At 42.1% G+C, this 12,531-nt stretch overlaps 1 non-coding gene across 1 annotated transcript; it reads left to right on the top strand.

Moving 5' to 3' along the window:
- Positions 1-10,487: 10,487 nt before the first annotated feature.
- Positions 10,488-10,601, top strand: LOC140279053 (U5 spliceosomal RNA). The gene has a single exon (XR_011909256.1). It is a non-coding gene; the product is annotated as a U5 spliceosomal RNA (small nuclear RNA).
- The last annotated feature ends 1,930 nt before the right edge of the window (positions 10,602-12,531 follow it).

The following is a 12,531-nucleotide window of genomic DNA, read 5'->3' as shown; positions in this document are numbered from 1 at the left end:
TAAAAAGGGGGTAAGAATAGGTTCGAATGCCCGAACATACACTATCAAAAGAGGGAGCGGAGGTGTTCCGCTGTAAGAAGGTGTGAATGTCCGACCATAGTTGGTAAAAAGCGGGTAAGAAAAGGTTAAAATACCCGACTGTACACTGTAGTCGGACATTCACACCTTCTTGCAGCCGAACACTTCCGCTCCACCTTTTAGTGTTCTATCACACCTTTTTTTTCACCGCATTTTATACATTATGGTTGGAAATTTTCAACCACTCTCATCCGAAGACCTCTCCTCCCGCTTTTGTTAATATATTTGAACTTTAGTTTTACATTCAAACCTTCTTGCAGCTGAACCACCTCCGCTCCCTGTTTTGATCATATATGGTCTGGCTACTACCTTTTCTTACCCGTTTGTGAGTAATTATGGCTGGACATTCACACCTACTTGCAGTCGAACACAACCTCTCTCGCTTTTGATGATGTATGGACCGGCATTTTTACCTTTTCTAACACATTTTTCAGCAATTATGGTCGGAGATTCACACCTACTCACAGCCGAACAACTCAGCTTCCGCATTTGATGATGTATAGTCGGGCATTCTCACCCTTTCTCATCAGCTTTTTGCAAATTATGATCTGACATTCACACCTACTTGCAGTCGAACAGCTCTGCTCCCGCTTTTGATTATGTTTGGTTGGATATTCGAACCTTTTCTTAACTTCTTTTTACATATTTTGGTTGGACGTTCACACCTTCTTGTAGCCGAACACTTCCACTCCTGCTTTTGATGATGTATGGTTGGGCATTCACACATTTTTTTTGCCCATTTTTCAGGAATTATGAGTGGACATTCACACCTTGCAGCTGAACACCTCCTATCCCACTTATGATCATGTGCGGTTTGATTTTCGAAAAGTTTCTTTCATGTTTTCTAGCAATTATTGATGGACATGTAGATCTTCTTGCAGCTGAACACCTCCGCTCCCGCTTTTTGATCATACATTGTCAGGCATTCGCACCTTGTCTTACCCACTTATTACAAACTTTAGTCGAACAGTCACACCTTTTTGAAGCCGAACACCACCTCTCCCGCTTTTGATGATGTATGGTCCAGCATTCTTACCTTTTCTAACACATTCTTCAGCAATTATGGTCGGAGATTCACACCTACTCAGAGCCGAACACCACCACTCCCGCATTTGATGGTGTATAGTCGGGCATTCTCACCCTTTCTCATCAGCTTTTTACAAATTATGATCTGACATTCACACCTACTTGCAGTCGAACAGCTCTGCTCCCGCTTTTGATTATGTTTGGTTGGATATTCGAACCTTTTCTTAACTTCTTTTTACATATTTTGGTTGGACGTTCACACCTTCTTGTAGCCGAACACTTCCACTCCTGCTTTTGATGATGTATGGTTGGGCATTCACACCTTTTTTTTGCCCATTTTTCAGGAATTATGGGTGGACATTCACACCTTGCAGCTGAACACCTCCTATCCCACTTATGATCATGTGCGGTTTGATTTTCGAAAAGTTTCTTTCATGTTTTCTAGCAATTATTGATGGACATGTAGACCTTCTTGCAGCTGAACACCTCCGCTCCCGCTTTTGATCATACACTGTCAGGCATTCGCACCTTGTCTTACCCTCTTTTTACAAACTTTAGTCGAACAGTCACACCTTTTTGCAGCCGAACACCACCTCTCCCGCTTTTGATGATGTATGGTCCAGCATTCTTACCTTTTCTAACACATTCTTCAGCAATTATGGTCGGACATTCACACCTACTCAGAGCCGAACACCTCCGCTCCCGCATTTGATGGTGTATAGTCGGGCATTCTCACCCTTTCTCATCAGCTTTTTACAAATTATGATCTGACATTCACACCTGCTTTTGATAATGTATTGTTAGGCATTCGCACCTTTTTTTTTACCCATTTTTCATGAATTATGGGTGGACATTCACACCTTCTTGCAGCCGAACACCTCTCCCGCTTATGATCATGTGCGGTTTGATATTCGAAAATTTACTTTCTTGTTTTAAAGCAATTATTGATGGACATTCAAACCTTCTTTTTGATGGTGTATAGACGGGCTTTCGAGCCTTTTCTTCCCGGTTTTTACAAACCATGGTCGGACTTTCACACCTTCTTGTAGCCGAACAACTCCGCTCCCGCTATTGATTGTGTACAGTCGGGTATTTTAACCTTTTCTTACCCGCTTTTTACCAACTATGGTCGGACATTCACACCGTCTTACAGCGGAACACCTCTGCTCCCGCTTTTGATGGTGTATAGTCGGGTATTTTAACCTTTTCTTACCCGCTTTTTACGAACTATGGTTGGACATTCACACCTTCTTACAGCAGAACACCTCCGCTCCTTCTTTTGATTATGTATGGTTTGACATTCGCACCTTCTCTCACCCGCCTTTTACTATGGTCGGCCATTCACAGCTTCCTCTCCACCATACTTGTATGGTGGGATATTCACACCCACTTGCATCCGAAGACCTCCGCCCCCACTTTTGTTGATATTTACTCGGTCATTCGCACCTTACCCGCTTTTGGCAAACTATGGCCTTCTTGCAGCCAAACACCTCTGATCTCGCTTTTGATGATGTAAGGTTGGGCATTCAGACCTTGCTTCACCTGCTTTTCACCAAATATAGTCGGACATTCACACCTTCTTGCAGCCGAACACTTCCGCTCCACCTTTTAGTGTTCTATCACTCCTTTTTTTCACCGCATTTTATACATTATGGTCGGACATTTTCAACCACTCTCATCCGAAGACCTCTCCTCCCGCTTTTGTTAATATATTTGAACTTTAGTCGGACATTCAAACCTTCTTGCAGCTGAACCACCTCCGCTCCCTGTTTTGATCATATATGGTCTGGCAATACTACCTTTTCTTACCCGTTTGTGAGTAATTATGGTTGGACATTCACACCTACTTGCAGCCGAACACAACCTCTCTCGCTTTTGATGATGTATGGACCGGCATTCTTACCTTTTCTAACACATTTTTCAGCAATTATGGTCAGAGATTCACACCTACTCACAGCCGAACAACTCCGCTCCCACATTTGATGGTGTATAGTCGGGCATTCTCACCCTTTCTCATCAGCTTTTTGCAAATTATGATCTGATATTCACACCTACTTGCAGTCGAACAGCTCTGCTCCCGCTTTTGATTATGTTTGGTTGGATATTCGAACATTTTCTTAACTGCTTTTTACAAACTTTGGTCGGACGTTCACACCGTCTTGCAGCCGAACACCTCCGCTTCCGCTTTTGATGGTATATAATCAGGCATTCGAGCCTTTTCTTACCCGCCTATTACTTACTATGGTTGGACATTCAAACCTTCTTGTAGCCGAACACATCCGCTCCTGCTTTTGATGATGTATGATTTGGCATTCGCACCTTTTCTTACCCATTTTTCAGTAATTTTTAGTCGGACATTCAGACCTTCTTGCACCTGAACACCTCTGCTCCCGCTTTTGATGGTGTATAGTCGGGCTTTCGAGCCTTTTCTTCCCCGATTTTTACAAATTGTGGTTGGACATTCAGACCTTGCAGCCGAAAACCTCCGCTCCCTCTTTTGATCATACATTGTCGGGCATTCGCCCCTTGACTTACACGGTTTTTACAAACGTTAGTCAGACATTCACACCTTGCTGCTGAACCACCTCCATTCCCTGTTTTGATCATGTGTGGTCTGAAAATACTACCTTTTCTTCCCCCGTTTGTGAGTAATTATGGCTGGACATTCACACCTACTTGCAGCCGAAAAACCACCTCTCCCGCTTTTGATGATGTATTGTCCGGCATTCTAGTCTTTTCTATCACATTTTTCAGCAATTATGATCTGACATTCACACCTACTTGCAGTCGAACAGCTCTGCTCCCGCTTTTGATTATGTTCGGTTGGATATTCAAACCTTTTCTTAACTGCTTTTTACAAACTTTGGTCGGACGTTCACACCTTCTTGCAGCCGAACACCTCCGCTTCCGCTTTTGATGGTATATATTCGGGTATTCGAACCTTCTCTTACCCGCTTTTTACAAACCATGGTTGGACTTTCATACCTTCTTGTAGCTGAACAACTCCACTCCTGCTTTTGATGATTTATGGTTGGACATTCGCATCTTTTCCTACCGATTTTTCAGTAATTATGGGTGGATATTCACACCTTCTTGCAGCTGAACACCTCCTCTCCCGCTAATGATCATGTAAGGTTTGATATTCGAAAATTTTCTTTCATGTTTTAAAGCAATTATTAATGGACATTCACACCTACTTGCAGCCGAACACCACCTCTCCCGCTTTTGATGATGTATGGACCGGCATTCTTACCTTTTCTAACACATTTTTCAGCAATTATGGTTGGAGAATCACACCTACTCACAGCCGAACATCTCCGCTACCGCATTTGATGGTGTATAGTCGGGATTTCTCACCCTTTCTCATCGGCTTTTTGCAAATTATTCTCTGACATTCACACCTACTTGCAGTCGAACAGCTCTGCTCCCGCTTTTGATTATGTTTGGTTAGATATTCGAACCTTTTCTTAACTGCTTTTTCACAAACTTTGGTCGGACGTTCACACCGTCTCTTAGCTGAACAACTCCGCTCCCTCTTTTGATTGTGTACAGTCGGGTATTTTAACCTTTTCTTACCCGCTTTTTACCAACTATGATCGGACATTCACACCGTCTTAAAGCGGAACACCTCCGCTACCTCTTTTGATGGTGTATGTTCGGGCATTCGAACCTTTTCTTACCCGCTTTTTACAAACCAGGGTCGGACTTTCACACCTTTTAGTAGCCGAACAACTCCGCTCCCGCTATTGATTGTGTACAGTCGGGTATTTTAACCTTTTCTTACCCGCTTTTTACCAACTATGGTCGGACATTCACACCGTCTTACAGCGGAACACCTCCTCTCCCGCTTATGATCATGTACGGTTTGATATTCGAAAATTTACTTTCTTGTTTTAAAGCAATTATTGATGGACATTCAAACCTTCTTTTTGATGGTGTATAGTCGGGCTTTCGAGCCTTTTCTTCCCGGTTTTTACAAACCATGGTCGGACTTTCACACCTTCTTGTAGCCGAACAACTCCGCTCCTGCTATTGATTGTGTACAGTCGGGTATTTTAACCTTTTCTTACCCGCTTTTTACCAACTATGGTCGGACATTCACACCGTCTTACAGCGGAACACCTCTGCTCCCGCTTTTGATGGTGTATAGTCGGGCATTCGAACCTTTTCTTACCTGCTTTTTACAAACTATGGTGGGACATTCAAACCTTCTTGTATCCGAAAACCTCCGCTCTCTCTTTTGATCATACATTGTCGGATATTCGCACCTTTTCTTACCCGCTTTTTACAAACCATGGTCGGACTTTCACACCTTCTTGTAGCCGAACACATCCACTCCCGCTATTGATTGTGTACAGTCGGGTATTTTAACCTTTTCTTACCCGCTTTTTACCAACTATGGTCGGACATTCACACCTTCGTACAGCGGAACACCTCCGCTCCCTCTTTTGATGGTGTATGTTCGGGTATTCAAACCTTTTCTTACCCGCTTTTTCCAAACTATGGTCGGCTATTCACAGCTTCCTCTCCACCATACTTGTATGGTTGGATATTCACACCCACTGCATCCGAAGACCTCTGCCCCAAATTTTTTTGATATTTAGTCGGACATTCGCACCTTACCCGCTTTTGGCAATTTATGGCCTTCTTGCAGCCCAACACCTCTGATCTCGCTTTTGATGATGTAAGGTTGGGCATTCAGACCTTGCTTCACCTGCTTTTCACCAAATATAGTCGGACATTCACACCCACTTGCATCCGAAGACCTCCGCCCCAAATTTTGTTGATATTTAGTCGGACATTCGCACCTTACCCGCTTTTGGCAAACTATGGCCTTCTTGCAGCCAAACACCTCTGATCTCGCTTTTGATGATGTAAGGTTGGGCATTCAGACCTTGCTTCACCTGCTTTTCACCAAATATAGTCGGACATTCACACCTTCTTGCAGCCGAACACTTCCGCTCCACCTTTTAGTGTTCTATCACACCTTTTTTTCACCGCATTTTATACATTATGGTTGGAAATTTTCAACCACTCTCATCCGAAGACCTCTCCTCCCGCTTTTGTTAATATATTTGAACTTTAGTCGGACATTCAAACCTTCTTGCAGCTGAACCACCTCCGCTCCCTGTTTTGATCATATATGGTCTGGCAATACTACCTTTTCTTACCCGTTTGTGAGTAATTATGGCTGGACATTCACACCTACTTGCAGCCGAACACAACCTCTCTCGCTTTTGATGATGTATGGACCGGCATTCTTACCTTTTCTAACACATTTTTCAGCAATTATGGTCGGACATTCACACCTACTCACAGCCGAACAACTCCGCTCCCGCATTTGATGGTGTATAGTCGGGCATTCTCACCCTTTCTCATCAGCTTTTTGCAAATTATGATCTGACATTCACACCTACTTGCAGTCGAACAGCTCTGCTCCCGCTTTTGATTATGTATGGTTGGATATTCGAACCTTTTCTTAACTGCTTTTTACAAACTTTGGTTGGACGTTCACACCTTCTTGTAGCCGAACACATGCACTCCTGCTTTTGATGATGTATGGTTGGGCATTCACACCTTTTTTTTACCCATTTTTCAGGTATTATGGGTGGACATTCACACCTTCTTGCAGCTGAACACCTCCTCTCCCACTTATGAGCATGTGTGGTTTGATTTTCGAAAATTTTCTTTCATGTTTTCTAGCAATTATTGATGGACATTTAGACCTTCTTGCAGCTGAACACCACCTCTCCCGATTTTGATGATGTATGGACCGGCATTTTTACCTTTTCTAACACATTTTTCAGCAATTATGGTTGGAGATTCACACCTACTCACAGCCGAACAACTCCGCTACCGCATTTGATGGTGTATAGTCAGGCATTCTCACCCTTTCTCATCAGCTTTTTGCAAATTATGATCTGACATTCACACCTACTTGCAGTTGAACAGCTCTGCTCCCGCTTTTGATTATGTTTGGTTAGATATTCGAACCTTTTCTTAACTGCTTTTTACAAACTTTGGTCGGACGTTCACAATATCTTGCAGCCGAACACCTCCGCTTCCGCTTTTGATGGTGTATATTCGGGCATACGAACCTTTTCTTACCCGCTTTTTACAAACCAAGGTCGGACTTTCACACCTTCTCTTAGCTGAACAACTCCGCTTCCTCTTTTGATTGTGTACAGTCGAGTAATTTAACCTTTTCTTACCCGCTTTTTACCATCTATGGTCGGACATTCACACCGTCTTACAGCGGAACACCTCCGCTCCCTCTTTTGATGATGTATGGTTAGGCATTCGCACCTTTTCTTACCCATTTTTCAGTAATTATGGGTAGACATTCACACCTTCTTGCAGCTGAACACCTCCTCTCCCGCTTATGATCATGTGCAGTTTGATATTCGAAAATTTTCTTTCATGTTTTCTAGCAATTATTGATGGACATTCAGACCGTCTTGCAGCTGAACACCTCCGCTCCCACTTTTGATGGTGTATAGTCGGGCTTTCGAGCCTTTTCTTCCCCGGTTTTTACAAATTATGGTTGGACATTCAGACCTTCTTGCAGCCGAAAACCTCCACTCCCTCTTTTGATCATACATTGTCGGGCATTCGCACCTTTTCTTACCCGCTTTTTACAAACCATGGTCGGACTTTCACACCTTTTAGTAGCCGAACAACTCCGCTCCCGCTATTGATTGTGTACAGTCGGGTATTTTAACCTTTTCTTACCCGCTTTTTACCAACTATGGTTGGACATTCACACCTTCTTACAGCAGAACACCTCCGCTCCTTCTTTTGATTATGTATGGTTTGACATTCGCACCTTCTCTCACCCGCCTTTTACTATGGTCGGCCATTCACAGCTTCCTCTCCACCATACTTGTATGGTGGGATATTCACACCCACTTGCATCCGAAGACCTCCGCCCCCACTTTTGTTGATATTTAGTCGGTCATTCGCAGCTTACCCGCTTTTGGCAAACTATGGCCTTCTTGCAGCCAAACACCTCTGATCTCGCTTTTGATGATGTAAGGTTGGGCATTCAGACCTTGCTTCACCTGCTTTTCACTAAATATAGTCGGACATTCACACCTTCTTGCAGCCGAACACTTCCGCTTTTAGTGTTCTATGAGGCATTCACATATATTTTTTCACCGTATTTTATAGATTATGGTTGGAAATTCTCACCCACTCTCATCCGAAGACATCTCCTCCCGCTTTTGTTAATATATAGTCGGGCATTCGAACCTTTTCTTACCCGCTTTTTACAAATTATGGTCGAACATTCACACCTACTTGCAGCTGAATACTTCCGCTCCACCTTTTAGGTATGTATGGTTGGCATTTGCACCTCTTTTTATACTGATTGCTGAAGATTAAGTTGTTCTTTCTCAAACTACAAATTTTTTTAATTGTTGAAACTTGATTTGAAGTGGATAAATAAGGAGGACAAACAGTTTTAAGTCAGGCTGATAGAAGGAATTAATTTTATAGCAAAATCTGTATTTCGTCATATGTCGAGAGATGCTTATTGCTGAAGAAGTTCTTTCTCATTCTACAAAGTACAACGTTGTTTATCGTTGAAACTTGATTAGACATGAATAAATATGAAGGACAAAGCAGTCTTAACTTGGTTTGAGTTAAGGAATTCGTTTTATAGGAGAATCCGAATTCGTGCATAACTCATAAAATAGAGCTTATTTTCGGATTCCTGAAGAATGATTCTGGTTCTTTCTCATAATACAAAGTTTGTTGTTTATTGTTGAAACTTCATCAGAAGTGAAGAAATAAATGAATGCCTATCAACAAATGTGGGATCTAAACTCTAGTGCTTCCTCTAAAATAATTTCCTTTCTCAATTTAGAAATGTGTGTGTGTAAGTCACAACACCCGTGACACCAAAACGGCTTTCTTTTCTCTACACTCTGCACTATGAGCACACACACCAAATCAGAAAGGCTTTTTTCTCTCTTTTCTACATTATGGACTGTGGGGACACAAAACCGCTCTCTCTCTTTTTTTTTTTATCGTGTGCCAGGGCGTTGTCTCATGTATTAGATTATGCTTAAGATACGAATGGGTTTATCAGTCACATCAGAATCCATACATATTGATCCTCCCGTAATAAAATGGTCGGATCTTATCAAACACACTTTGTTTCTTGTGACAATCAAGTCAGCGAAACAGCGTATACACGTCAAGACACTGAATCAAGTTTGCCACAAGAACTCATAAGTTTGGCAGTATTGCTCTGCCATCAGCAATGATACACCCATTTTATTTTCGTGAGACATGTGCAAGCACCTGTTCATCTACTGTTCTATCACTATGAATTAGTGATCTATTATCAATAAGGATACTTCTACAACTACTATCAAAGTATGTCCGGACTTCTTATGTTGTCAGTTGCTATATATGAATAAGTGGGGAGCAACTGACAAGCATTAAGCATGTCACACAGCCCAAACATATAACATTTCAGGACACACCACACAGTTAACAACCACAGTGAAGCGTGTCAAAGCCCAAACATGTAACATTCAACAGGACACTTACACAACACATTCAAATCAAACAGTCAGACAACATACAAGAACATATACCCCAGCCGGCATTGCTCCCTGCCTATTTTCGTACAGCACACTATGTGTGCGCACACCTTTATTCACAAACTCTTCAACTTATACTCTTTTACCGAAGCTGCTACAGCTCGATTGGCCGAATACCCTTAGATCCTATTTCGGTGAATTTGACATCTGCCTTACATGTAACAGATTAGCGGTTTAGCAGTTTTAATTTAGTTTGAGTGAAGGAATTCATTTTATAGCAAAATCCGAAATCGTGAAGCACTCATGAAAGTAAGCTTATTCTCGGATTCCTGAAACTTTAGATTTGCTCTTTCTTTTACTGCAAAGTACAACGTTGTTTTTTTTGTTTAAATCTTTCTAGACATGGTAAATATGAACGACAAAGCAGTTTTAACATAGTTTGAGTGAAGGAATTCATTTTATAGATAAAATCCCAAGAGTCTGCTGAGAAAAGAGAGTGAATGCGAAGTAGACTTTAACACGGCTATGGGAGCGAGCCGAGTGTCGGCTAACCGGGAGAATTGCTTGAAAGAAACGCGACACCGAATGAGCGGTCAGAACAAAGCCTCAATACGGGATTCTCGTGGTGTTTTTGTTGCTGCCTTGTCTTTTGCATAGAGTAAAAGACAAGGCAGCCATCGAATAGGGCCCGATTGTTCCTACTTGGTCAGCCGAGGAGCAAGGGGGGGGGGGGGGGGGGGGGGGCAAGCGTCTCAACCAAGCAAAGCTCACCATGGGGAAGGTGGCTATACCAACTAGCCTGATGCCCTGCTCCCGCAGTGACGGATAATCGTACTCTGGTTTCTCTTCATAACATACAAGTCTTTCGCCTTTTACTAAAGACTTCCGTGGAGAGCAGCACTAATGAGTTGTTTCTATTATTGGCAGGCTTTACCTTTGCGGGTGAAGCCCTTTCTGTCTGTGCAAAAGAAATCTTGCTACTTTGCAGAGTGACTTCTCTGAGTAGAGTCGCCTTACAAGACAAGGCAGCCATCGAATAGATTGTTTCTACTTGGTCAGCCGAGGAGCAGGGGGGGGGGGCAAGCGTCTCAACCAAGCAAAGCTCACCAAGTAGGAACAATCGGGCCCTTTTCGATGGCTGCAACACCTGAAAGAGATATTGATGCGAGACCCGATCAAATGCTTTTTCAAAGTCTAAATTTAAGATGACAAGCCGGGTGTTTCTGTCTCTAGCGTAATCAATGATATCTCGAATCAGTACGAGGCTGTCGGTGAGTTGTCTCCCTGAGATGGCACAAGCTTGGTCTGGGTGAATTACCTCCTCTAAAACAGAGGACATCCGTGTCGCTAAAACCTTGCTAAAAAGTTTACAGTCAAAGTTTAAAAGTGTGTTGGGCCTCCAATTCTTTAGGTCAGTCTTATCATTTTTTTTATAAAGTAGAGTCACTATTCCCACTCTAAAACTGTCAGGCAGTCGGTCGAGTTTTTCAAAATCTTTAAAAACATCTAAAATGTCTGATGATAAAAGGTCCCAATAGGTCAGATAGAATTCTGCAGGAAGCCCGTCTAAACCCGGAGCTCGACTTCTCTTAAAACCTGTTAGGCATTTTTTTAACTCTAAAGCAGTAAAATTCTGTGTCAAGTGTGCATTCTCTTTTACGGTTTTGTCAACGAATTTTAAGATTTCTGCCGATGTTTCCAAGTGCACTGGTTTCTCTTTGTACATGTTACTATAAAAGGTATGTACAGTTTCAATCATCTCTTGTGTGGATTTTGTTAAAAACCCATCTTCTCTTTTTAGATTTTGAATACACTCCTTTTTATTTATAACTTTCTTTCTTTTTCACCTTCCTCAATTTCCTGCTCCCTGCTTCTTACAAAAATTCCTTTACTCTTTATTTCTGCTAAAACTGACATTTCCTTTTTGACATCTTTGATTTCTTCTTTAAAGTCTATGCCACACTGATTTAGTTTAAAGTAGCGCTGTAAGCGTTTATGTAGTCCCATCATACATCTATTCTCTTTCCTTTTTTTACGTTTACCTTGCTGTTTAAAAAAAGTCTGGGTCGTTTCCTTCACCATTTCCCACCATTGTGCATGTGTTTCGTAGAGGTCTTGAAGGGTCTGCCACTCTTTATAACATTCCCTGTACTGACTGACTATGATTTCATCCTCCAACAGGGAACAGTTGAGTTTCCACAGACCACTTCCTACCGTCACACCAGAAGGGGGTGAAAGGGTGCAGGAGAGCATAAGGTGGTCTGAAAAGAAAACAGGGGTTAATCTAACATCAGTGGGTGGGCAATCTCTAGTAAAGAAATAATCAATGCGAGAGGCTCTGGTGCCATCATGACTAAACCAGGTGAAGCCCTCCTCTCTGGGATGCATGGTTTTAAAACAGTCAGTAAGCTTAAAATCCCTGCATATGCCCTGAAGTAAAATCGAAGTCTTATCCACTTTAAAATCTACCCCTGCTCTTTTTCTATCTTTCCTGCTCAAGATACAGTTAAAATCCCCTCCTACAACTAAAGGTACTTGCCCTAGCATGTAAAGCTGTATATCTTCTAAAAGGTCATACCTTTCATTTTTTCCATTGAAACCATAAATATTTAAGAGGTTAAAGTCTTGCCCCATAAAATTCAAGTGTGCTAAAAGTGCCCGTCCGTCTCTCACCACTGTGCTACCTTTCACCAGAACATGCGGATTTTTAATTAGAATGGCCACACCATCATTTTTATTTTGATTTGAGCCACTCCATATCGATAAATGGGGCCACATTTCCTCCCATTGTCTATGGTTTTTAAAAAAAGGTAGTCCACATTCTTGTATTAAAAACACATCTGATTTTATGGAGTCTAAGATGGATAAAATACTC

The sequence above is a fragment of the Leuresthes tenuis genome, unplaced genomic scaffold (assembly GCF_036924035.1).
Source record: "Leuresthes tenuis unplaced genomic scaffold, fLeuTen1.0.hap1 SCAF_20, whole genome shotgun sequence".
Taxonomy (NCBI): domain Eukaryota; kingdom Metazoa; phylum Chordata; class Actinopteri; order Atheriniformes; family Atherinopsidae; genus Leuresthes; species Leuresthes tenuis.
This window is presented reverse-complemented; position numbering and strand designations above follow the sequence as displayed.